We start from the raw sequence: 27,965 nt of genomic DNA, 5'->3' as shown, positions 1-27,965 counted from the left end.
GAGGGCTGCCCAGAAAGTAAGTTCCGATTGATCGCGAAATGGAAAACAGTGAAAATCAGAAATGTTTTGTTTGTAACAGTTAGCTACACATTCCAGATACTTCTCTACGTAGTCGCCGTTCTGACTTAGACATTTGACGTGACGTTGTATCAACTTCCCAATACCCTCATCATAGAAGACAGCCGCCAGTGCTTTCCGCCAATTCTCCGCGCTGGCCTATAGCTCGTGCCTGTGTCAGAATGTTGTCTTCATAGCCAGCGGTTCATGTGAGCTGAGGTGAAACTCAGAGGGAGACAATCACGGGCTGTATTGTGGGTAATCAAACACTTCCAATTGAAAACGATGCAGGAGCATTTTCATTGATCCTGCAGAATGCGGCTGAGAATTGTCTTGAAGAAGAAACCGCACGACAGTTATGTAATGCTGGCTGCATCACATGAGGCGAAATTTGTCAGCAGGCCCTCGTACTTGGCGGGAGGCATTATTTTCTAGACATCTTTAAACGCTCACTGTGAGCTCAAAAATGAGAAGAGCGACGTGATGCTATCTAGGGTCATACTAGAGACACTGCCTAATACATCTGTGCAAAGCTTTATCGGATTTTCATAGTCGTTTCCATTTCGCGATCGATCGGAACATACTTTCTAGACATCCCTCGTATGTTCGCAGTTCTTAGCAGACATGGGCTAAAGTATATAGTCTGACGAATAATCTATGACATCTAGAAAACTGAAATGAGAGTAGAAGCTCAAGAGAGACAAGTTAGCCTCAAGAAGAGAGTAATGCTCGATCGCAGCTTGCCGTCACTGTTTCTCTAGTTGTACGTCAAAGAAAATTTCGCAACGTGAACGAAAGTGTCCGCACTACGGCTGGCAGACGACTTGGTCTTTCTGTCCGAATGTAAAGAAGACTCAGAGGAGCTGCTGAGAGAGATGGACAGCATAGTCAGCACAGAATTTGGCTTAAGGATAAACAGTAAAGATAAAGGTAACAAACAGTAGCAGAAAAGAGGACAACAACTAGTTTAATTCCAGCATTGGGAATGATACAGCAATGGAAGAAGTAAAGTGGTTCTCCTGTGTAGGAAACATGATTTCACAGGGTGGTCGAAGCAAAAATCGACTGCCACGGACGAAGGACTTTTCTTCAAGGAAATATCTCTACTGGTATTAGATATACTCGTAGGTACGGAAATGAGGAAGAAATTTCTGGGAGTGTACGTCTGAAACAAATCAGCAAATATAAATGAAATGTATACAGTCGGAACTCCCGGAAGATATGGGAAGCATTTTAAATGTGCTGCTGTCGAAGAATATTGAAAAAAATAAATGAATGGATAAAATACAAAACTGAAGAAATACAAAAAGGAATAGATGAAGAGAGAAGTCTGTGGAACATCCATACCAGAGAGTTTAGTGGGACGTCTGCTACTGTATCCAGCAATAGAAAACTCGGCGCTGGAAGGACCAGTAGAGAGGGAAAATAGTAGAGGAAGACAAACACTATTACATGCAAATCAGATTGCAGATGATTTGTAGTGGCAAGGAAACTGTGGATGATGGAACCATACGATTGCAACGACATGAAAGCTATAAGGGATAGTGAAATCAAGATGAGACAGATGGAAAAAAATGAAACTATTCATTATTTCAAAAGTAATCGCCATAACCGCCAATACTTTTATCCTGCTGTGACACAAGACGATTGGCATCTTTCTGGAACAATGTTTGCGGTTGCCCACGAAACCAAGATTGTACTGAGGCAAGCAAACCTTCCGAAGCAACCAACGGCCACTAACGTCTAATGAAATTCGCATGGAGTAAGATCGGGAATGTATGCAGCATGTGTAACGGCATCCCAGTGAAACGTCTGCAGAGCAGTCGAAATAACGTAGGCAACATGCGAGCGGTTATTATTCTGTAACAGAATGACGCCGTCGTTAACATTCCTGGGTACCTGCATTTGATGCCGCGCTTTAGTTTTTTCAAAACGTGCACGTACTGTTGTTCGTTAATTGTGGCCCCTTATTCCAAAAAGTGAATGACCAGCTCTCCCTTGCAGTCATAGAAAAAGTCACCGTGAGTTTATCGTAGCTGGCAGCTCTTCCTCATTCTCCGTACACATCCCATGCGATTTCCATTTTTTGGAGCCCTGAAGAAAGACATTCTTGGCCGTTGGTTTGCTTAGAATGAAAAGGTGCTTGGGTACAATCATGATACCGCAAACATTTTTTCATCAAGCACTGACCCTCTTGTTTCATTGTTGGATAACTTTATTAACAGTTATGGCCATTACTTTCGAAATAATAAACGGTTTACTTGCTTCTTTCCATCTGTTTCTTTTTTATTGCACTGCCCCTTATACAATCGTTTGCTCAGACAGATTGCAGAATAGTAGCAGATCAGGATAACTCCTATAAAGTAAACACATTTTGTCTTGGAGCACACAGGCAGTTTCGATACTAATTTTCCACTCACTTGCGTTTGTTCTTTAGTTTATCTGCAATCAGTTTCGAAGTGTTTTATGACACTTAGGTCAGCAATCGAAATGAAATGCATTAGAACGTGTACAGTGTTACTATACCACAGCATCCTCCAATGTAGTAAATATTACAGTCTTCTATTTACTACAGAAGAGAGTGTTGCGGTGCAGCAAAAATAAAGTAGCGAGTGTATTTCGCTTCGGCAAGTGTGGCTATTTGGCTGACTATGAAGACATAAAGGGTTTTAAAATTGGTTGCAAATAAACTAAACAACAAACAAAAGTGAGTGGGACATTATTATGGAAACTGCTTGTTTGCTCCAAAACAAAATACGAGTAATTTACAGCTGAACACTCCATAATCGAGATTCATCTAAGGAACAAAAAAAGATAGTTTTTGGAGCTCTGACTACGTACCCTCGTCAAGAAGAGCCGTTCAGCCCCGGCTCTCCCGCCAGCGAACGTGATCGGACATGCTTATGGCGCGTTTCCTCGCTGCCGACAGCATGCGCGACACAGTATATCCCCTTCAATGTTAGCGGATCCCGACCTCACTTAATGCAGCCCCTGTGGAGACAGGACCGGTGATTCAGAGCTTGACATCGCGGCAGAAGCCGGCTTTAGCGAGCACAAGTACTCGTAGCGTACACTCGCATCAGCACCGGTCGGTCTCTCCGGTGTGGGATCCACACCACAATGCGACGCCGTGTCCAGTCGCGCCGCCCCTACAGGTGCGACGTCCCAAACGACACTGGCGCGTGGCGGGCGCGCCTGCTGCCTATATGCCAGGGGCGCCGGCTCTCGCAGACTGCACCGTTCTAGTGCAGGGTGGCGCGCATGCGCACTGCGCCGGAAATCTGCGGCGCTAACAGACGGGGGTTGCAGCGTCCCAGGCCCGGCTGTCTGGCTATTAACGGAGGGCGGCTCAGCTGCTCTGCGCTAATAAGCAGTAATGGGCGTTTTGCTTCTAAAAGTATCTGCTCCTCACATGCCATTCGAAACAGTATTTTCCTTAAATTTGCCTGTTACATGGAGTTCGCTGTGATCGATGACAGTAACATGAACTGCATAAAAAAGTTGCTCAGCTTCAGTCACGATTATATTCCAGTATTTATTGGCACGACACGTTTCGGCAGCACACCTAAAACTACTAAATATACTACTACGAGGGCTGTCCAGAAAGTAAGTTACGATCGGTCGCGAAATGGAAACGACTATGAAAATCCGATAAAACTTTGCAAAGATGTGTTGGGCAGTGTCTCTAGTATGACTCTAGGTAGAATTATGTCGCTCTTTTCATTCCTGAGCTCTTAGTGAGCGCGTAAAGATGTTATAGAAAATAGTGTCTCCCGCCAAGTACGAGGGCCTGGTGAGAATTTTCCCCTGAAGCTATGCAACCAACATTACATAACTGTCGTGTGGTTTCTTCTTCAAGGCAATTCTCAGCCTCATTCTGCAGGGGCAATGAAGATGTTCCTGTATCGTTTCAATTGGAAATGTTTGGTTACCCACAATACAGCCCGTAATTGTCTCCCACTGAGTTTCATCTGTGCTCAAACGAACCGCTGGCTATGAAGACAACATTTTGGCACAGACAACGAGCTTTAGGCCACCGTAGAGAACTGGTGGCTGCCTTCTATGATGAGGGTATTGGAAAGTTGGTACAAAGCTACGACGAATGTCTGAGTCAGAACGGCGACTACGTAGAGAAGTAGCTGAAAGGTGTAGCTAACTGTTACAAATGAAACATTTCTGATTTTCACTGTGATTTTCATTTCGCGATCAATCGTAACTTACTTTTTGGACAGCCCTCGAATATCAATTATTAATTATGAGTGCATACGAAGAGACGGGAAGATTTTATGTCGGGTGCCAGTGATGTTATTAGTTTACTCATTTATCTGCTTATTCATCCAGGGGTCGTCTAACAACGAAATAGGATTTGTCGTCATAAAACAGCAAAAACACGTGAGTTAAAATACACATTTAGAGACAGTGACGGAAAAAAATCGCATCACCAAGGAGCTCTGTGACATAAATGAAAGTTGGTAGGCGTGTTTCCACGTCTGAAAAATTATGTCTATTCAAATTTCGCGTCAGTCGACTAGGAGGATTCAAATCAGGTTTGCTTTAAATACACGTGATAACGGTCGTGAGCGTTCGTTACCTTTGAGACTGGAATCGGTGATGTGATTTTAGTCTAAGGTGACAATGACACCATTATCAACACATCACTGAGTTTGAACGAGGTCGTGTAACAGGAGTACGAGAAGCTGGATGTTCCTTCGGCGATACTGCAGAAAGACTTGACAGGAATGTAGCCACTGTACCTGACTGCTGGAGGCTGTGATCACGAGAATGTACGATCGCTAGAAGACCAGGTTCCGGACGGCCACTTTGCACTACCGAGAGGGAAGACCATCATGTTCGGCGTACGGCTCTGGCGCATCCTACTGCAATCTGAGCAACAACTGGGACTATAGGGATATAACGAACTGCTGCAAATCGGTTACTTCAACGACAGCTCCGACCCAGACGCTCTGTAGCGTGCATTCCACTGATCCCAAACCACCGCCGTGTGTGACTTCAATGGTATCAGGTGAAAGCTCATTCGGGGACAGAGTGGACATCTGTAGTGTTTTCCGTAGAAAGCTGGTTCCGCCTCGGTGCCAGTGATGGCCATGTATTTGCGTCTTCAGTGGTGTGAAGCGAGAGCTCATTGGAGGACAGGGTGGAGGTCTGTTGTGTTTTATGACGAAAGCTGGTTCCGCCTCGGTGCCAGTGATGGCCGTGTGTTGGTTAAGAGGAGGGCAGTTGAGGGCGTGCAACTAACCTTCTGCAAGCTAGACACACTCGATCTGCACCTGGAGTTATGTTCTGGGGTGCGATTTTGTGTGACAGCAGGAGAAATATCATGGTCATCCCACGCACCTTGACTGCAAATCTGTACGTCCGTCTGGTGATTCAACCTGTTGTGCTGCCATTTATGAATAGCACTCCAAGGGGTGTTTTCCAACAGGATAACGCGGGCCCACATACCAATGTTGTAACCCATTATGCTCTACAAAGTGTCGATATGTTGCCTTGGCATGCTCTATCAATAGATCTGTCTCCAATCGAGTACATGTGGGACGTCATCGGATGACAACTGCAGTGTCAGCCACGAACAGCCGGGCATGTGTGACAGGCGTGTAACTCCATCCCACAAACTGACATTAGAAACTTGTAGCGAAATGCAGGAAGATCTGCAGCGGATAGGCACTTGGTGCAGGGAGTGGCAACTGACCCTTAACATAGACAAATGTAATGTATTGCGAATACATAGAAAGAAGGATCCTTTATTGTATGATTATATGATAGCGGAACAAACACTGGTAGCAGTTACTTCTGTAAAATATCTGGGAGTATGCGTGCGGAACGATTTGAAGTGGAATGATCATATAAAATTAATTGTTGGTAAGGCGGGTACCACGTTGAGATTCATTGGGAGAGTCCTTAGAAAATGTAGACCATCAACAAAGGAGGTGGCTTACAAAACACTCGTTCGACCTATACTTGAGTATTGCTCATCAGTGTGGGATCCGTACCAGATCGGGTTGACGGAGGAGATAGACAAGATCCAAAGAAGAGCGGCGCGTTTCGTCACAGGGTTATTTGGTAACCGTGATAGCGTTACGGAGATGTTTAACGAACTCAAGTGGCAGACTCTGCAAGAGAGGCGCTCTGCATCGCGGTGTAGCTTGCTCGCCAGGTTTCGAGAGGGTGCGTTTCTGGATGAGGTATCGAATATATTGCTTCCCCCTACTTATACCTCCCGAGGAGATCACGAATGTAAAATTAGAGAGATTAGAGCGCGCACGGAGGCTTTCAGACAGTCTTTCTTCCCGCGAACCATACGCGACTGGAACAGGAAAGGGAGGTAATGACAGTGGCACGTAAAGTGCCCTCCGCCACACACCGTTGGGTGACTTGCGGAGTATAAACGTAGATGTAGATGTAGACATCCGGCACCTATACGACGCAATGCATGCACGTTTGTATTCTTGATTTCAACATTCTGGCAGTTACACTGGTTGTTAATGTACCACGATTTCACATTTCCAATGATATGTCTCGGGCTTACATTAAACTGTGATCTTGCAACCTTAATCACTTACATGTGTTACTTAGACAAATATACTACCCAAATTTCGTTACTCTACTGTAATTATTTTTGGGTGTTGTGACATTTTTCCGTCAGTGTAAAATATGTGAGTATGTTTCTATGAGAATAGGACAGGTGATCGACGGTAGCCTTGGTATAGGCACCGTCCCACCTTTGCCTGGACTGATTTAAGGAAACCATGGATAACCTAAATCAGGATAGCCAGACAGAGCAAACGCCATCCCCCAGGAGATGAGGTCAGTATCTTAACAGCAGCACTGCCTCATTCAGTTGGTCCTTAATGTACAATATTCTTTTATTGATACACAACCTGCACCATATAATTTACTACATGTAAAATAGTTTACCACTGCACGGACTGTGGACATCCGCCGGTGACTTTTGGGTCACAAACACTCCCTCCAGTCTGCTTGGAAAACACGTCACGACCATAAACATGTAACTATGTCCCGTGCACGTCTTTATGTCCTCCCTCCATACGAATAATGAATCAGCATCCGGCACTGTAAGGCAGAGAGCTCAGCAGAATGACAAGACATTACTGTCGTGTGCTATACATCCTGGCACATGATAATCTCGTAAAAGCATTACAGTTTGATCATTTAGTGCAAATGTGACTGGATATTGAAGTTGTCCCAGAACATTCTTAAACACTACTCTGAGTCCACTTAGCCTTCTTTATTTGTGTAGTAGGCATCACTGAACTGTCTTTTCAAACAGACGTATTTTAGGGTTAAATTGCATTCCTTGGACAATTTATTATGTAGTTTTTATTCTCTGATAGAAAACGCGGTTTTGCGTTTTATGTTTGTTTTCCTCGGTAAATAAGTCCCAAAAGGGTCTTGCTCCTATTAGTGAAATAGTAATGTTCCGCGTGGTGTGCACAGACTCACTCGGTGCACGAAATACCGAATCTTTCGAGTAGCTCTTTACAATGAGTTCAGTTAATACTTTTAGTTATTATTCTTATGTTGTCTGAAAACTGTGTGCATCTTTCGTCCCTATGAACCTCACAGAAGAATCTTATAGCTAAGAAACAAACGTGCATGGGAACAGTATGTTGACACTAGACACTGACTGTCACATACTGATGATCGAACAGTGAGAACATAACATGGTGATGATATTCTTTTCGATATTAACTTTGTGTTTTCACTCCATGTTGGATGGCAATCAATATTCATCCTGAAAATCTTTCTGTTTGTTACACATCCTACAGACTTACCACCTATGCTTAATGTGACGAAGTTGTTTTCTGTCTTTATGCTGAAGTTCATGCTATTTGTTTTCTCTGTGTTCACTGTTATTACTGTCTAACTGTAAACATCCCTGAGAGTTTCATTTGCTTTCTCTAACAGGAGCTCTGGTGTTTTATCATTGCTGTCAACGGCAAAGGCAAATTTTTCTACGTCTCTGCTACCACCTGGAAAGTCATTGATATATATTAAGGAGAGAACTGGACCTAATTCACCACCCTGAGGCACACCTATGGTTGTGTGTGTCTTACCATTGTTTTACTAACAGTTTGTCATCAGCAGATGCGTAACTATCTCTACCTTTCGCACCCTGTTTTTAAAGTAAGACTTGAATCATTTGTTTCGTCTTTCTCTTATATCTCTTTCAGTAGTATTTCAGGGCAAACAGTGTCAAAAGCTTTTGACAAGTCTAAGAATATGTCTGTAACACAGTCATCCTAGTCAAGATTGTCAAGTACCACCGCTGCGTACTCAGTAATGGCCGCTATTGTACTTTTTCCATTTCAGAAATGAAACTGTGCTTCGTTAAAAAGGTAGCATGTATTCATGTGACTCACTAGCATATCTGTCATGCTTGATTCAATTGCTTTTGTGAACGCTGACTGCCGTGAAAGCGACCTCTCCGCATTACCGTCCTTTAGTAGCGTCACTGTGTACTTTAAACACTCTGCAATAATACCTGATCTAAAGCACTCATTTATTATGTCTGTCATTGGGATCTGTTTGCTATCGACGCGCGCCTTCGTAACAGCGGCTGGAACCTCGCCTATGCCTACTCGCTTCTTTCTTAATTTATGAACTGTCTTTCTGACCAAGTTTTTTCGTGGGAAACAACGTCATTGTGACTGCTGTGTAATTCGTTGTGTGCGCTACGAACTTCTAACGAAAACTTCGCTGCAACATCTCAGCAATATCTGAGAAATCCTGGAAGTTTTCTACTACTCCATCCACATCTTTGAGCTGTTTGTTATACCTGCGACTATATTTCCCAGTTTCATGTTTAATGACATCTCCTACACCTTTGCTTTTATTTTCAGTATTATACCGGGTGTCTCTTCTAAGAATCGTCACGTGCATTTGATCCCACGTTTCAGCAGATATTTGCGATTTAGTTTTTCCATTGCTTAGCTGTAGTCAGACAGTGCTCGTTATGTCTTTCATGCGACGCCCAGCGACAACAGAAAGCGTCGGTTTGTAACTCCCATTACAAACAAAATTATTTTTAAATCGAAATTTTACGTGCCCATTCGATAGAGCACTTCCAAATTAGTCTAGTCCGATACTCGTTTTATCGATTTTTGCATTCAGTAGCGCTGGACACTTGGCAGTAGCAGTCAGAGCGGACCGGGACGGTGCAATCGCTGCTGCTGTTCTGGTTGTTCTACGTGTTTCACTGTCCCTGTTAGTACATATCGGTAAAGCGAATATTGGACTAGAATTATATGGGACCACACTAAAATTCCATTTTAAAAATAATTTCGTCTGTAACGGGAAACAAACCAACTAGTTCCGGCGACAATGGGTGTCGCATGAAGCACGTGATGAGCACCATTCGTTTGGGCTGACTCCAGCGACAGCGAAACTGCAAATATCTGCTAAAACACCAGAGATTACGCGCCTGACGACTCTTAGAAGAGACACCTTATACACACATAAAAAAAGTTTTGCTTCACCCCGGTTCCCAGAACTCTTGAAGATAGACGTTGACTGTGGGTACTGTATCACAGACACATTCCCTTTGACTGTTAAGAGATGTCACTAACCCCCCCCCCCCCCCAAGACGTAAGCAACCATGCATGAGCAGCGCCTACTAGACGGAGGGGGTCCGTCAGCCGATTAGTTCCAGTCATTCCATCAGGAAGGAGGTACACGGGTCGTGTTCAACCATGCCTAGACGGTCAATACCGTGGTTCGATCGCATCCGCATTGTTACTTTGTGCCAGGAAGGGCTCTCAACAAGGGAAGTGTCCAGACGTCTCGGAGTGAACCAAAGCGATGTTGTTCGGACATGGAGGAGATACAGAGAGACAGGAACTGTCGATTACATGCCTCTCTCAGGCCGCCCAACAGCTACTACTGCAGTGGATGACCGCTACCTACGGATTATGGCTCAGAGGAACCTTGACAGCAATGCCACCATGTTGAATAATGCTTTTCGTGCAGCCACAGGACGTCGTGTTACGACTCAAACTGTGAGCAATAGGCTGCATGATGCGCAACTTCGCTCCTGACGTCCGTGGAGAAGCCCATCTTCTCAACCACCACACCTTGCAACGCGGTACAGACTGGACCAACAACATGACGAATAGACCCGGAGCCCTCAGGATTGGCATCACATTCTCTTCACCGATGAGTGTCGCATATGCCTTCAACCAGACAATCGTCGGAGACACGTTTGAAGGCAATCTGATCAGGCTGAACGCCTTAGACACACTGTGCGGCGAGTGCAGCAAAGTGGAGGTTCCCTGCTGTTTTGGGGTGGCATTATGTGGGGCCGACGTACGCCGCTGGTGGTCATGGAAGGCGCCGTAACAGCTGTACGATACGTGAATCCCATCCTCCGACCGATAGTGCAACCATATCGGCAGCATATTGGCGAGGCATTTGTCTTCATGGGCGACAGTTCGCACACCTATCGTGCACATCTTGTGAATGATTTCCTTCAGGATAACGACATCGCTCGACTAGGGTGGTCAACATGTTCTCCTGACATGAACCCTATCGAACAAGCCTGGGATATATTGAAAAGGGCTGTTTATGGACGACGTGACCCACCAACCACTCTGAGGGATCTACGCCGAATCGCCGGTGAGGAGTGGGACCATCTGGACCAACAGTACCTTGATGAACTTGTGGATAGTACGCCACGACGAATACAGGCATGCATCAGTGCAAGAGGAAGTGCTACTGGGTACTGGAGGTACTGGTGTGTACAGCAATCTGGACCACCACCTCTGAAGTTCTCGCTGTATGGTGGTACAACATGCAATAAAAAGGGCGGAAGTGATGTTTATGTTGATCTCTATTCCAATTTTCTGTACATGTTCCGGAACTTTAGGAACAGAGGTGATGCAAAATTTTTTTTGATGTGTGTATATTATTTTGTCATCGAATAGTTTTTTCGCACTAAGCGGTGCCCCCTGTACATCTTCTTGTAGGAGTTATCTTAATCTAAGAACTGTTGATTAGTGTAATGCATTTGAAAAGGAATGGGAAATTGTAGTGTCTGGAAGGACTACCTAATACCCGCAATTATCCATTATTTTGCTTAGCTGTTGCTGTTGAAGTGGCTACTTCTGAAAGCGTCTCCTCAAAATTAATATACGCCGTGTGGAGAATTTAGAGAACATAGCCTGCGCACCGTTTTCCACGTACACTTCATCCCTGATTTGATTTGCAAATAGCCTAAAGAAAGGTATCTACTTCTCGTCCAAGAATATCCTTTCCTAGGCCTGCAGGTTTGTGGATTGTAGCGAGCCTGTCTTTAAATTTATTATCGGTTAGTAACTACTAGAACAGCCAAGATCTTTTATATATACTTTACAATTCTCACGGTCGATATCTGTAAGTACGTAGTCTAAGGCTGATGCTTATCATTTTGATACACTAAACTTAGTGTTTATGATTTTGTGTTGTGCGACGCAAAAAGTGATAAGTGACAGTTACTGGAATTAAGGAAAACGTGGATGGGAGGACCCACCAATATAACTTTCTTTTCACACAACCTGTTTATTTAACAATATATAAACTCCGTTTTACAGATAATCGAATCATTTAACCATAAAATTTTCTTTAATAAATCTGCAAAATTCTTTTGACCTTAAATCTTAAGTAGAGTAAGCTTTAAATCTTTGCAAAAGAAATCAGAAGTGCTGTATTGCAAAACAGCAAACAATATGACAAGGATACAAGATGGGCGGACCTGCAGCCCGCCCGCTGTCGGGTGAATCAGCAGTGTTTACTACGGCGCTGGTCACAGTCTGTCTCATTAAATGCCCTTCTGCAACACATGAAAACTATGTAAGCACCATTGATGACAAGAGTAATTAAGTTACTCAAAACAAACGACTCAACTTTTAATCTGAAAGCTGTATGTCGAAAGATTTGAGGTTAGGATGCGCACCTGTGCTTAAAGGTTAAACAGATTAGCAAACAATATGACAATGAAAGTTGCTGGCAGATTAAAACTGTGTGCCGGACCGTGACTCGAACTCGGGACCTTTGCCTTTCGACGGCAAGAGGTCTACCATCTGAGCTACCCGAGCACGACTCACGCCCCTTCCTCACAGATCGAAGCACGACTCACGTCCCGTCCTCACAGCTGTGAGGACGGGGCGTGAGTCGTGCTCGGGTAGCTCAGATGGTAGAGCACTTGCCCGCGAAAGGCAAAGGTCCCGAGTTGGAGTCTCGGTCCTTCACACAGTTTTAATCTGCCAGCAAGTTTCATATCAGCGCACACTCTGCTGCAGAGTGAAAATTCTCATTATGGAAATATGACAATGATAACGCTTACTTGAAAGCGACTAACCTCTTTACTTCAATCGGCAACCAAGGTGCGACTGGATCCCAACCCGTCCTTTCTGACAATTTACTAAGGCCCTGGTGACAGTTGGCTGTTAATATTTTCAAGGGTAAACTAATTGTCAGTTATTAAGACCGCTCAGAAGGAACGTCTTAAAACATCACTTGTGAATACTTACTACAAGAGAACTCACTCGACGGGACCACATGATCCAGCTAAAATACACAAATAATGACCCAGTCTTTCAAACAAAGAAACGAACAGCTTAATACCAGAGGTTGTTCAGATTATAACTGATGACTGAGAAATGCAATTGCAATCAAAGAACTGAACCAGTTAACAGTTGAATCTAACCACAAGGTCCCTCTTTGTTTAACGGGAATCTTTGCTTTAGTACAATTGTTCCGACTGTATTTATGACCAAGAGGTGATTAATTAGAACATTAATGAGTGGGTATAAACCAGAAAGGAAAGGCAATATAATAGCGGGACAAATTTTCAAACGACAACAAGTGTCTTAGCACAATACTACGGTCCATATTTTACGACCAAAGAGCCGACCGAGTAAACCTCTGAGGGTCGGGTACAAACCAGAAAATAATAAGGAGGGCAGGTAGGCAATTACATAAATCAGCACGAGGATTCCAGAATGTTTCTCCCCTTTATCAGCAAGCAGTTCCATGGATCCACGGTGCGTCGCAGCGGTTACCGAGTGGTGCCGATGAAAGCCACGTAGAAGGGGGCAGCCAGGCCACGAGCGATCGCCCGACACGAATGTTGCCAACCAACCAACCGACGGGGTGCCGGCCTGCTGCTTGTAGTCGACGCTGACCCCGGTGAAGCACTCCGGTGTCTTCGCTCTGCGCAGACCCTCCTTGCGCAGCTCGTGGCTTCGGCCTCTCGGACCTCGTGACCAACTCCTGCTGCGACGCTACCGCCAATCGCCAAACTTCGTACCTCTCTCTCGGGTCCCGTGTATATATATATATATATATATATATATATATATATATATATATATATACGGGATTCGCTGACCCGAGAGGAAGGCAAGCAAAGACCTTCTAGGGACACAACCCACAGATACCAACACTTCCTCACAGATATTGGCAATGAGGCCGCTAGAGGGATAGTGGATACTACACCTTGTAAGCGTATTGTCATATCGCTGGCTTAGTTGTGCAGTAACTTTGCGGGCAGCCGCGTCTGTAGAGTCGAGCGCAGAACACGGAACTGTTGTGTTGTGTTGTGGGTAACTCTGCATGTAAGAAGCATTGTTATTATGGAAGTTACAGTGTTGCTGCAACTGCTATTACAGTAAAGTGATGGAATATGGAAGTGATTCAGAGGAAAGTGCGTAATGATGTAATTAAAAGTGAGCAGTACCACCAATGACATTTTTGTGTACCCTCTCATTGCGTGTCATATGGTACAGTATCAATCATCCGCGCCGTGTTCGGTCTCCCAGAATGAACTGATGTGAATCAGTAGAAATTAGTTACCATAAAAGAGTTCAGTCAAGTGCCAGTGTCTTGTAGCGACGGTGAGAACGTGCGTTCGATCATCGCGTTCCGTATCATCAACAATCAGCCGCGCCGCGACGGTTACGCGCACGCTCGTACAAGTGAGAACTGAGAACTGAAAAATTAACTTTACGAACAGTGTTATATCATTACTAGTGACAAGGAGGAGTGGTACCAAATATCTGTGTATGTGTGACGAGCGTAAGAACTTTCGTGCGATCATTCGGCTTCCGCATCATCAACAATCTCCCGCGTCGTTTCGGTTACGCGAACGCTCGTCTGAGTGATGTTGTGGAGTGGTCATCATCACCAGTTATCTGTTATATTAGCAGGTCCTTTACCTCTCCATTTTCTGCGATCCATTGCTTTCTTCTTAAGGCTGCTGTATGTTGTACTGTCCATCATGTCATCCAGTATTTGGAATCTCTTCCTTCCTCGCTTCCTTTTCCCTTCTACATAACCTACAAAAACTGTTTTTATCGGTCCGTCATTCTTTCTTAATATATGCCCAATCCAATTTCTTTTTCTTCTCTTTATTACATCTAGTAACTGTCTTTTCTCTCCCACTCCTCTCAGTACCTCTTCATTTTTTACTCTGTCCATCCAACTTATTCTTTCCATCTTCCGCCATGTCCAGATCTCAAAAGCCTCCAGCCTTTCTCTGTCTTTTTTCCTCATAGTCCATGTTTCAGCGCCATATAGAACAACATGCAGCGTCTGACCCGGAGCGGGCGGCTGCAAAAGGCGTCTGTATCCCATGTTAGGGGCGGCCCCCAGAACTGCGGAAGGCAACGGAATACCACCGCAGATTATCTTCCCTGCATAATGCAGTCTCCATTTTATGCACAAAAAATGGCTTCCTCTCATGTTAAATCAGTGTCCCGAGGTAAAATAGTCCCCCATTCGGATCTCCGGGGGGGACAACTTGAAAGGAGGCAAAAAATCAAAACGAGAATTGGTACCTGGAATGTCAGAACTCTGCTACAATCAGGAAAACTAGAAAACCTTAAAAGAGAGATGGAAAAGAATCATATGGACCTCGTAGGAGTTGCTGAGGTAAGATGGAATGGACATGGAGAGTTGCAGTCAGATGAATATGTATTCTACTACTCAGGAGGAGAAGTAAAAGGAATTAATGGAGTAGGAATGATTATGACAAAGGAATTGGCTAAATGTGTGGAGTACGTAGACTATGCAAATGACCGGGTTATTGGTGTAAGGCTGAAAGGAGCACAAAAAGATTTACTGATTGTCCAGGTGTATATGCCAACTTCAGAACATGATGACCAAATTGTAGAAGAAACGTACAATGTAATAGAGAGAATAATGGACGAAAATAAAAAATGCTGCAAAATAGTAATGGGAGACTGGAACGCCATTGTGGGAGAAGGGAAAGAGGGAAACATAGTGGGCAGTCATGGTCTTGGGAAGAGAAATGACAGAGGTTAATGGTTAATTGACTTCTGCAGGGAAAGGCAGCTGATAGCGGCAAACACATGGTTCAAGAACCATAAGAGGAGGCTCTACACTTGGAAATCACCAGGGGATAAATACAGAAAACAAATCGATTTTATACTGGTAGAATAAAGATACAGGAATGGAATCAAGAAGGTGCACACATTACCAGGTGCAGATATTAATAGTGACCACAACTTACTTATGGCAGAAATAGAAATAACAATGAAAAAACTGAAAAAGGCGACAATGGTGAAGAAGTGGGATTTAGAGAAGTTAAGGTCCAACAAAGAACAAATTACAGAAATGCTGTCTCGGGACTTTCTAAACACATTACGAGACAAAGAAGCACCTGATAATGCCAACGAGTACTGGAATATGCTGAAAGAAGGAATTATTAAAGCAGAACAGCAAAATATAGGGTATGTAAAAGGGAAAAGGTCAAAAAAACCATGGGTCACACAAGAAATGATTTCCGAGATGGAGGAGAGAAGAAAATTGAAAAACAAGAACACTGAAGATGCAAGAAAGATATACCGAAGGTTAAATAACGAACTGCGAAGAGAAACAGAGCAGGCTAGGAAAAAATGGCTAAAAGAGGAATGTGATGAAATTGAAGAACTGCATGAGAAGTATAGGTTGGAAAATGATAGACCCCTAGCCCTCGAAACCTAATAGCGTCAGGGTCGGAAAAGAACAAGAGCTGGCCGAGGGTGGCCAGATAGGAAAGATAAGAGTGAGGAGCCTGGCATAAGTAAGTGGAAGCAATGCCAGGACTCAGCTCGGGGCCCCGTGGTCGCCAGCCACGTATCACTAGGTGTGACTCCCTGTGGAGTGGTAATGATACATTAATTGGGATAAACACTTAGGAATTAGAATGTAAACAGTGCAACCTGCAGTTTCCTTTAATCGTCTCAGAATATAGTTGATCATACCAAACAAAGGACAGTGTTGTATTTTAACGTTGAGTGGCTCCCCTAAACCCGCTTGCATATTTCAATTGATAATTTGATGCAGGTCGGTCAGCAGTGTGGAGCAGGACAATACGACCGCCGTAAGATTACCAGGTACGTGGTGTGGACAGGGCCCACGGTCGAAAGGACGAACAGTATAAGGTACGCGGGCGTGTTACCACCTGAGCCAGCGGCGCCACACAGAACAGCCGACTGACTACCTCAATGCCAACACGGCTCAAAAAGTGTTCGGAATATTTAGGAAATTAGAGTGTTCACAGAAGCTGTTTCAGACTACTTTTCGACCGTTGACTCTGGAAAAGTGTATGGAAAAAATGAACACCCAAATTTTTCTGTGGGAGCTCTTATTTCATTAAGGTGATCATTTCTCCCTATGTAATTTGGAGTCAGCATAAAACTTTCATAATATAAATAGAAAGGTAGTGATTGAAATTTTGTGTAAAGATCTCGCTGCAACGAAATACATCTTTGATTTAATGACTGCTACTACAAATCGCATATCGTATTCGTGACACTCTCTCTACTATTTCGTGATAATACAAAACAAGCTGCCCTTCTTTGAACTTTTTCGATCTCCTCCGTCAACCCTGTCTGGTAAGGGTCTTATACGATGCAGCAGCACTCTAGCACAGGACGGACAAGCGTACTATAGGTAGTCTCTCCAGCGGATTTGTTACATCTTCTAAGTGCTCTGCCGGTAAAAGTCAGTGTCTGATTCGGCTTCCCTAATACAATTTCTATATGATGGTTCCAATTTAAGTTGTACACAATACCAGTCTCTAGGTATTTAGTTGGATCGACAACCCTTGAATTTCTATTATTTACCGCGTAACCTGAATTTTATGGCTAATTTTCAGTAGTTACATCGAGGACCTCATACTTTTTTATTTTTCAGGGTTAATTGCCACTTTTCGCGCCCTACAGATGTCTCGTCTACATATTTTTATAATTCGTGTTGATCTTTTGATGACTTCACCAGACGGCAAAAGACAACTTCACCTGCAAATACTGTAAGAGGCCTGTTCGCGTTGTCTCACAAATCGTTTATATGGATTACAAACTTGACAAACAACAAGCCAGAAGTCGAAAACATTTTGAACAATCATTTTTTAAATGCTGTAGAAAAAATAGGATCTAAATGTTCATTAGAAGAAGCAAGGCAGTTAATGGAAGAGGCCTTACCTACACCACCTACATCTACATCTACATGATTACTCTGCAATTCACATTTACCATTTGATACAATTGAAATTCCACCCACCTCTCCTTCTCAAATTAGGAAGATAATAAACTCTGTCAAGAATAAAAGCTCACTTCGAATTGATGGCATTTCCAGCAGGATAATAAAAGCTTGTTCCCAAGAGATCAATGTGATTCTTAGCCACATATGTAATAGCTCTCTGAAGCAGGGTATTTTCCCAGATAGACTGAAGTATGCCATTGTTATACCACTGCATAAAAAAGGGGATACGTATGATGTCAACAACTACCGCCCAATCTCTCTTCTGACTGCCTTATCCAAAATTCTTGAAAAAGTAATATATTGTGGAGTAGCTTCACACCTTTGCAAAAATAAAGTTTTAACAAAATGCCAGTTTGGTTTCCAGAAAGGTTTTTCAACAGAAAATGCCATATATACTTTCACTAATGAAATATTAAATGCTCTGAGTAACCGGAAGTCACCTGTTGGGGCTTTTTGTGATCTATCAAAGGCTTTTGAATGTGTAAATCATGGAATACTTCTAGATAAGCTCAAGTACTGTGGTATGAATGGGACAGTGCTCAAATGGTTTAAATCATACCTAACTGGAAGAGTGCAGAAAGTTGAAATAAGAAGTTCACATAATATACAAAGAACTGGTGATTTCTCAAACTGGGGAACAATCGAGAATGGCGTGCCACAAGGTTCGGTCTTGGGTCCTCTGCTGTTCTTAATATATGTTAATGACTTGCCATTGTTTATTCACGAAGATGCAAAGCTGGTACTTTTTGCCGATGATACACGTATAGCTATCACACCCAACAGACAAGAATTAACTGATGAAATTGTAAACGATGTTTTTCAGCAAATCATTAAGTGGTTCTCTGCAAATGGGTTCTCATTAAACTTTGACAAAACAGTGTATATACTTACAGTTCCACACAGTAAATGGAATGACACCATTAATAAATATACACTACGATCAGAAATTCTCTGCAAATGGGTTCTCATTAAACTTTGACAAAACAGTGTATATACTTACAGTTCCACACAGTAAATGGAATGACACCATTAATAAATATACACTACGATCAGAAATCGGTAGCTAAGGTAGAATATTCAAAATTTCTAGGTATATGCACTGATGAGGGGTTGAACTGGAAAAAAACACACTGAGGATCTGCTGAAACGTTTGAGTTCCGCTACTTATGATATTAGGGTCATTGCAAATTTTGGCGATATACATTTCAGTAAATTAGCTTACCACGCCTGTTTTCATTCTCTGCTTTCGTATGGTATCATATTCTGGGGTAACTCATCATTGAGTAAAAGAGTGTTCATTGCTCAAAAGAGTGTAATCAGAATAATTGCTGGAGCTCATCCGAGATCATCCTGCAGACACTTATTTATAGAGCTAGAGATCTTCACTGTAGCCTCACAATATATGTATTTACTTATGAAATTTGTTATTAACAATACGAACGAATTCAAAAGTGAAAGCAGTGTACATGGTTACAACACTAGGAGAAAGGATGATCTTCACTACTCAAGGTTAAATCTAACTTTGGCTCAGAAGGGGGTAAATTATGCTGCCACAAAAGTCTTTGTTCACTTACCTAATAGCATCACAAGTCTGACAGGTAGCCATATAGCTTTTAAAAGTAAATTAAAAGAATTTCTTAATGGTAACTCCTTCTACTCATTAAATGAATTTTTGAATATAGTTAGTGGGTAATTTCCCCAACATCGAGCAAAAAAAAAAAAAAAAAAACCGCTTAGAAATATTAAATGTCATGTAATATTTTGTGTAATGTAATATCTTGTATAGACACCTTTTATTAACCTGACACGTTACACATGATTACGAAGTGTCGTATTCATGATCTATGGAACAAGTACTAATCTAATCTAATCAGCAGATGGCTTATAATAGCTCCTGGTGTAGACCCAGGCACTACCTCTGTTTCACTCGATTAGTACGAACTGTCCTTTTAGACAGTGAATCACCCTTAGCACCCACAACACATAAAAAACACATAAAATAATTACGAATCAAAGTCAGCTGCGCCGGATGCGTTGTAGCCGCGTGGTCTAGGGCACCTTGCCACAGTTCGCGCGGCTGCCCCCGTCGGAGGTTCGTGTCCTACCTCGGGCATGGGTGTGTGTGTTGTCCTTCGCGTTAGTTAGTTTAACTTAGATTAAGTAGTGTATAAGCCTAGGGACCGATGACCTCAGCAGTTTGGTCCCGTAGGAACTTACCACAAATTTCCAAATTTCCTAAGTCAGCTGGCGAACTGCTGTTATATAACACTGGGGTTAACTCAGCCCTAAAACACACACTATAGAGAACCCTTCAGTACAGAGGATAGCTTCGAATAGCAACTTGGACAGCCCACATGTTTAGGTGCTCACCAGACATGCCCATACGGCTAAACCACTGCACTTTGCCAACGATTTCTGTACACGCCAAACAGTAGAAGCAATGCCAAGGCCGTCTTCCACGGAATCCGAGCGATGTGTTTCTCAGTTACGTAAACTGACAGATTAGCAGTTCCCATTTTCGCTCTGATACGTAATTCTGGAAGTTGTTTATAGTTTCCATGTTCCACATAACTGCCAGCAGTTGCGTTGGATGGCCATCCTCCAGTTATCGGTGGTCAACAGCGGAGAGCAATCCGATGGGCACCTCCGTTATGTCGGTGCGGCAGAGCGTGTGCATGCCCCCTGGAGACAAGCGAAGCGGGCATTTGCTGAGCTACGGACAAAGAGGTTACGCTGCGCTTTCCATGACATATAGGGACAGTGCATAAGTCAAATTGTTTCTTGGATAATTGTGCCGTAACATAGCGTTTGCAATAGTAAGAGCATGTTGCAACAATGTGTAATCAATCCAAGTTCAGACTGTAATTAAAATATTTACCGAACAAAAATCAGCAAACAGCCGCATATTTTCAGAAGTTGTTACTTTATTTATACGACCAGTTCCAGCATCTCATTAATGCCATCTTCAGGCCCCTATGCACTCCATGTATAAACTATTATGTATACATGAAGTGTACAGGGAACTGAAGATGGCTACGAAGTTCTAAAAATGTTTAGTGACTTTTCTTCCGTAAGTATGTGACCGGCCGCTGTCCCGTATCCATCACTACTCAACAGAGTAGCTGAAATATGTCCGTTTCATGGGTTGTTTGACGAATTAAACTACATGCTTGAAAATGTCTACACATCCGAAACCATGACATGTATCATGACATGTACATTGCTCAGTATTGATTGCGAATAATTCGTGTTGAGCTTCAACACTTGCCAGGACTATTAACGTATGTTTCAACTTCCTACAGTCTTCAATGCCATGCGGCCGTTGATTTATACATTTCAGTACCTCGTTGCAACGTTCGATTGTGTTGGTGGTGTCCTCGACTATACTGTCGTCTGCATACACAATCGCTGGTCCAGTTGGTAGTGCGTTATCGTCAACCTGTTTCACTTGACGTAGTAATGAACAAACGCACGGAGTGGCAATGGAATTCACCCTCTCTCCGAAAGCATCTTTAAGTTAGCCTTCGAGCAAGCTGTCTCAAGCTCCTCGCAATTCCGAACGCGCTGTTGGCTGCGATACGTGCTACATACATTAGTTTTTTGGCCTCATGGAATAGCACAGCTATATTAAGTTCTATTAGGATATTATCAGCCTGCTTAAGGACATCCGTTCCTGGACATTAAAGTCTACAGACCTCCTAACGGCGAACTGGGACACAACGTTTACCGGAAACCTACCCACACCATCCGGAACCTACACGCCGAATCCCATTATCATCATCATCATCATCCAACTCAGACGTATTCCATGCACTTACGCCGACAGCTCGAGCGAACGCATCAGAGATAAAAACTACATCAAACAAGAACTGAAAGAGCTGCGCACCACCTTCTCCGCAAGTGGATACGACAATAAAACAATAACAAGTGCCACACAGTTCAGTGGGAAGCCAAGTACAGGAAGCGAGATAAAAGAACAGATCCCAGTGGTTCGCTTACCATCCTCTTCAACTTCCGTCGTGAACTTAATGTTGAGATCCATAATCATTAAAATGATCTAGGAAACGATACCTAGCATCCCCCACACGGGGCCATACCGTAAACGTATCGCCGACGTATCTCCAAAATCAAGTTGGTTTTAAGAAAACCATTTGTATGTAGGAGCACCCAACTTGCTGAAAGGCCGAGGAGGAAAATCTTTGCTTTTGTACGTTAGGCAAACCGTATAATCTCGGCAAGACTGCAGCACCAGGTCGAAGTTTCTTAAGAACATCGTCAGATAGTAAACTCTTCCTCAAAAGTGAAATTGTCTTCCGTTTTATACGTTCAGCTGGATTGTTCTGTAATCTCCGGTATGCCGAGTCTGTGTCGTGAAAGAAAAACCGTTGCTTTGCCCTTGTCCGCTGGTAGAATTATTAAATCCCGGTCTTCTCTGATGGGCCGAATCGCGACTCTTTCAAACGAGGAGATGGGGCACCCGACGCAACGTATGCGAGACCTCTTGCATAACTTGATCAGCTAGATCCTAGGGCAAGGTGGACAAACCTTGTTCAGCTGCGGAAATGAATTTAGTAATGGAAACATTCCTGGGTGTAGGAGCAAAATTTAATCTCTTTTCCACTACTGCCAGCGTATCGTTGTCCAGTTGTTTGGTTGTGAGAGTAACCACAACATGTAGGCGGGTGTCATCATCTGTGAGTAGAGTGAGAAGAAATCCGTCAAAAACTTCGAAGATTGCCTACTGCATCTCAGCAGAAAAGCGGCAGCGCTCAGCAACTTCCCTTCTTCTTACGACGTTTATCAAACTTCCTTATAAGTTCAAACATCTCCTCCCCGTAGAGACTCTTGATGTGGCTCCATAAACTTTACCGGTGTTGTAATTAATAATATTCATATCGGGTCTCCACTCAGAACGTAACGTCACCTTGACACAATAAATTTCTTGTATCACCAGAGCAACTTGTAACATTGGTAGGCCCGAACATTTGACGCACCCCAGCATGGGCCTTCACTGTCGTGAAGTACCGTTTCCCATCTTAAATTCTCCAGTTCTATCATGGCTTCTACTATTACCCCTACAACTCACTCGACCTCTTCCTCCTCTGTCTCTCACATTTACTTGCTTCACTCTGTTAGTCTACTCTCTGTTCTCCTGGTACAACTCAGAGTCTCTGTTTTCACGAAATGAACAATTTGGTTTTCATATCTACATCTCTCATTCCATTCAAAAAGTCTTTAATATTACTATTATGCCCTACCAGTCCACATCTTTTGTTAGGAGGTAACATCCCCGTCAGTATCTCTATAGTATCCCTGTCACACCAAGCACTATCCAAATGTTTCATGTCATTAACCCACATCTCACAGTATTCTCCCATACTCTTCCTATTTCTTCTATCTAACTACGGAGGTTTCTTAAAAGCTTCTACATCGCTTTCTTTCTCTCTGGACCAATACTCCCCAAAAAAAACTGAGATAAATTCTTCAAAAGTTTCATACTTATCAGGCGCATCCGCTCCCCAATTCAAACTTTCTCTTTTAACAGGTACTTATACGAGTAACACCTATGCTTATGTTGTGCCAAATATGACTTTAACATACAATAACAGTACCGTCTGGGAGGAATTTTGAGGTTTGACCTTGTGTTTACCTAATAGACAGAGTGTATCCAACATGAATTTCGTATAAATGGCAATTAGTAGACAGACTTTAATTTTGGAAATAAGGGAAGTAGTGAATGTTTTCATGAATGAAATAATAAACGGTCGCCAGCCTAATTAGCACATAATAATGTGTGAACATTAAGTTCCCCCCCATGAACCATGGACCTTGCCGTTGGTGGTGAGGCTTGCGTGCCTCAGCGATACAGATGGCCGTACCGTAGGTGCAACCACAACGGAGGGGTATCTGTTGAGAGGCCAGACAAACATGTGGTTCCTGAAGAGGGGCAGCAGCCTTTTCAGTAGTTGCAGGGGCAACAGTCTGGATGATTGACTGATCTGGCCTTGTAACATTAACCAAAACGGCCTTGCTGTGCTGGTACTGCGAACGGCTGAAAGCAAGGGGAAACTACAGCCGTAATTTTTCCCGAGGACATGCAGCTTTAATGTATGATTAAATGATGATGGCGTCCTCTTGGGTAAAATATTCCGCAGGAAACAGTGGCGTTTTGTAGCACATGTGTTTCGGGACGGTTTTCTCAACTTATCATCAATACCGTGGAGTTACAGATCTGTGCCGTGTGTGTTCCCTATGTGCCTATGCTATTAGCGCCAGTTTTGTGTAGTGCCACGTTGTGTGGCACCACATTCTGCAATTATCCTTAACTTATGAGCATGAGTGTATAACATACTCTACCCCTTATCACAATCATAAAAAAATTAACATTAAGAGATGCTGCATTTTAGATTAAAACACGAATTAAACTGAACAAGCTAACAATTACTGAGATAACGGAGGTTCTAAACAGGTTAAAGATACACTACAAAGTCAATGATACGCAGTTGGCTCTGTATCTTCAGTTGTTTTTCGTAAAAGCGTGCAACCAAGTCAAATCAAATTAATCTGCAAAATGTTTGAAGAATATTGGAGAATTGATAAGTATAGTAATGGTGACGATCATCTTTTCGGTTAATCTACATTCTTGAGCACGGTATTTTATTTTGTAAGTGCGGTAAATTTAAGAGAGATGGATGGGAATATTTTCAGTCCGAGTAGTTGAACGCGGTCGGTCCTCGAAATTTAGGGGAAAGGGTAATTTGTCTCAATGTGTTTGTATTCATTGGGTTTACAAAATGACGATTAAAGAAGATAAACGTGTATCTAGTTTCCAGACAATGGAAAGTGAAAGGCGCTAGATAAAGATACAGGCTCTGTTATAGAAATATAGAGAAATGATCAGCCGTTACATTGGAACTAGCAATCAAAAAAGAAGTAGATGCGAAGGGTGGAATAGGAAGTATGTTGGCCTTGCTGCTGGTGGACGTGAAAGGAATGAAAGAAGGGCTGGAGGAAATGAAAGATGGCATGGAAGAACGGCTGAAAGAACTGAAGGAATAACTGAGTGGGCAGATAGAAACCGTTAGCCAAGAGGTAGATGAGTCAAGAAAACAGCTAGATCAGAAATTCAGACAAAACTTGAAGGAATTTAAATGGGAGCTGGAAAATGGGTTAGAAAAGAGGCTGTCTGAGTTCAAGGTGGAGGTAAATCAACATTTTGATAAATTTAAAGATGATGTTAAAGAGAGATTCAAAGATGATGTTAAAGAGACATTTAAGGAAACAGAATTTGAATTAAATGGAAAACGAAAGAAATTCGGGAGCGCTATAAAGGAAAAGTAGAATGGTTGGATAAAAACGTCGAAGCCAAAGCTGAAAAGTGTGAACGAAGAAAAATAGAAGTGAAGGAATATTGCGATCGAGTTTTCCAGGAACATAGTCAAAAGACTAAGATAGAAGTGGAAGAAGTTAAAAGGACCACCTCTCTGATTGAGAATGGGGCAGGGACTATAGAGAGATCACTACATGATAGAAATGGCGCAGCTTCAGTTCTGGCAGTACATATGAGAGACAGTGGTAGTTTTAATAAGATAGTGTTTGATCCTAAAGGGAATGTACGTCCCATGTATTTTATACATAATCTGAGAAGTCAGTTCACAATAGAGTGGACAGAGAAAGATAAGATATGGACGGCCAGTGTGTAACACCATCATCGATTGTAAGTAGTTTATACAGTGTTATTATATGTATGTAACTATGGAGTGAAGCTCTGTACTAGTTAAGATCTTTGAATTGTCAAAAGGAAAGTGGAAGTTAATGATGTATATATTGTGAAGGTTTAATAATGTTTAAAAATATGAAACTTTATAAAATATGTATGCACGTAAAAGAGACATTATACTTTGAAGTAGTATCGTATAAAGGAAAAGGTGTAGCGAACCCCCTCCTCTGCGGAAGGGGCATGGCACGCGGGAAAAGGTGGATTTGGTGGTCAATCTGGGCGGTGAGAGAGAGAGTACATTGCGCAGTCAGTGGCCACCAGTTGTACAGTCAATTCCGTGGGTGACAAGTGAGGCATTCGGAAGCCGATTTATGTTGAAATTGCCTCGGATGTAGTATGGAATGGCTCTGAAATGATTAATACGTCGTCAAGAAGAAATTTGAAAAGAGCCTTGAAGTGCAAGAAGTGAGACCAGGTAGCCGCCACGTGCTTGCCACCAGTATTGCGCCACTGCTCTGCCAGCGTCAGGAAATCAGATACATATCTTAGTATGGACCAGTATCTTTGTGTGTGTGCTTTTTCAATTAAAATTCAAGTGATAAAACATGTGTGTGAACTTTGAAATTGTCCTGATCATGAAACCATTTTAGGGTCCTATCTTAAACGCGCAAAAGACCGAGTATCCTGTTTCTGAATTACCATAGAATTGTTTCTAATTTGAATGTGCCAAAGTTTCAGTGTTAAAGTGTATAAATGTTGCCTGTTACACCACCTGCATCACAGATAATAAAAAAGGCACAAATTTGACTTACAGGAAATTTGATTTTGCCTTGACTATTACCATGAAGTTTTATTTGAGTATAACATTTGAGTAAATTGCTATATAGTATTGAAGTATAAACAAATTCAAGTAGGGTTACAAATTCACATTAGTGTAATACAACTTGTCTCTGAAATAGTTACAGAATTTGCCTTAGATTAAACGACAGTTTATGGGCCCCACTATATTGTTCTCTATAATAAGAATGTTTTTGCTAAAGGAATCCGAAGTATTTCCATAAAAGAAAGAGTATAAAAAAGTGTTTGTGCAGTGTTATTTTATTGCATTTGTGTTGTTTGTGTGTTAGTTAAACCAGGACTCATGTCATGCTTCACTAAGTCTCGTGATGTCTTTGATAACTTTTTGGTGCTGAATTGATTAATGGTTGAGATGATGATCATTATTAACAGGATGTGACTGCTAATTTATGTGAATGATAACTACTGCTAATCACTGTTCAGTTCGTTTGGTAATTGTGTATTTTCATTGGACTTTACAAGGAGAGAAATAATGAGAGTCGTTTTTCGAAAATTATAGTTAAATTCTTGGAACTTAATGTTGTTGTTGTTGTGGTCTTCAGTCCTGAGACTGGTTTGATGCAGCTCTCCATGCTACTCTATCCTGTGCAAGCTTCTTCATCTCCCAGTACCTACTGCAACCTACATCCTTCTGAATCTGCTTAGTGTATTCATCTCTTGGTCTCCCTCTACGATTTTTACCCTCCACGCTGCCCTCCAATGCTAAAATTGTGATCCCTTGATGCCTCAAAACATGTCCTACCAACCAATCCCTTCTTCTAGTCAAGTTGTGCCACAAACTTCTCTTCTCCCCAATCCTATTCAATACCTCCTCATTAGTTACGTGATCTACCCACCTTATCTTTAGCATTCTTCTGTAGCACCACATTTCGAAAGCTTCTATTCTCTTCTTGTCCAAACTGGTTATCGTCCACGTTTCACTTCCATACATGGCTACACTCCATACAAATACTTTCAGAAACGACTTCCTGACACTTAAATCTATACTCGATGTTAACAAATTTCTCTTCTTCAGAAACGATTTCCTTGCCATTGCCAGTCTACATTTTATATCCTCTCTACTTCGACCATCATCAGTTATTTTACTCCCTAAATAGCAAAACTCCTTTACTACTAAAATTCCCGCAGCATCACCCGACTTAATTCGACTACATTCCATTATCCTCGTTTTGCATTTGTTGATGTTCATCTTATATCCTCCTTTCAGGACACTCCATTCTGTTCAACTGCTCTTCCAAGTCCTTTGCTGTCTCTGACAGAATTACAATATCATCGGCGAACCTCAAACATTTTATTTCTTTTCCATGGATTTTAGTACCTACTCCGAATTTTTCTTTTGTTTCCTTTACTGCTTGCTCAATATACAGATTGAATAACATCGAGGAGAGGCTACAACCCTGTCTCACTCCCTTCCCAACCACTGCTTCCCTTTCGTGCCCCTCGATTCTTATATCTGCCATCTGGTTTCTGTACAAATTGTAAATAGCCTGTCGCTCCCTGTATTTTACTCCTGCCAGCTTTAGAATTTGAAAGAGAGTATTCCAGTCAACATTGTCAAAAGCTTTCTCTAAGTCTACAAATGCTAGAAACGCAGGTTTGCCTTTCCTTAATCTTTCTTCTAACATATGTCGCAAGGTCAGTATTGCTTCACGTGTTCCAACATTTCTACGGAATCCAAACTGGTCTTCCCCGAGGTCGGCTTCTATACCAGTTTTTCCATTCATCTGTGAAGAATTCATGTTAGTATTTTAGCTGTGAGTTATTAAAC

General features: G+C 42.5%; 2 protein-coding genes across 2 annotated transcripts in view; one reads left to right on the top strand and one right to left on the bottom strand.

The window, feature by feature from the left end:
* Positions 1–3,214, bottom strand: part of LOC126459917 (chondroitin sulfate N-acetylgalactosaminyltransferase 2-like) — a 163,294-nt gene extending 160,080 nt beyond the window's left edge. The window contains exon 1 of the mRNA XM_050095890.1: positions 2,899–3,214. The gene's annotated coding sequence lies outside the window, so the exon portion shown is untranslated. The remainder of the gene's footprint in view (positions 1–2,898) is intronic.
* LOC126456888 (serine/arginine repetitive matrix protein 1-like) overlaps positions 1–27,965 on the top strand; it is an 83,954-nt gene that overhangs the window by 43,125 nt on the left and 12,864 nt on the right. The window lies entirely within an intron of this gene.

Source organism: Schistocerca serialis, chromosome 1, assembly GCF_023864345.2.
Source record: "Schistocerca serialis cubense isolate TAMUIC-IGC-003099 chromosome 1, iqSchSeri2.2, whole genome shotgun sequence".
Taxonomy (NCBI): domain Eukaryota; kingdom Metazoa; phylum Arthropoda; class Insecta; order Orthoptera; family Acrididae; genus Schistocerca; species Schistocerca serialis.
Note: the sequence above shows the minus strand (reverse complement) of the source record. Positions and strands in the feature narration are given on the sequence as shown.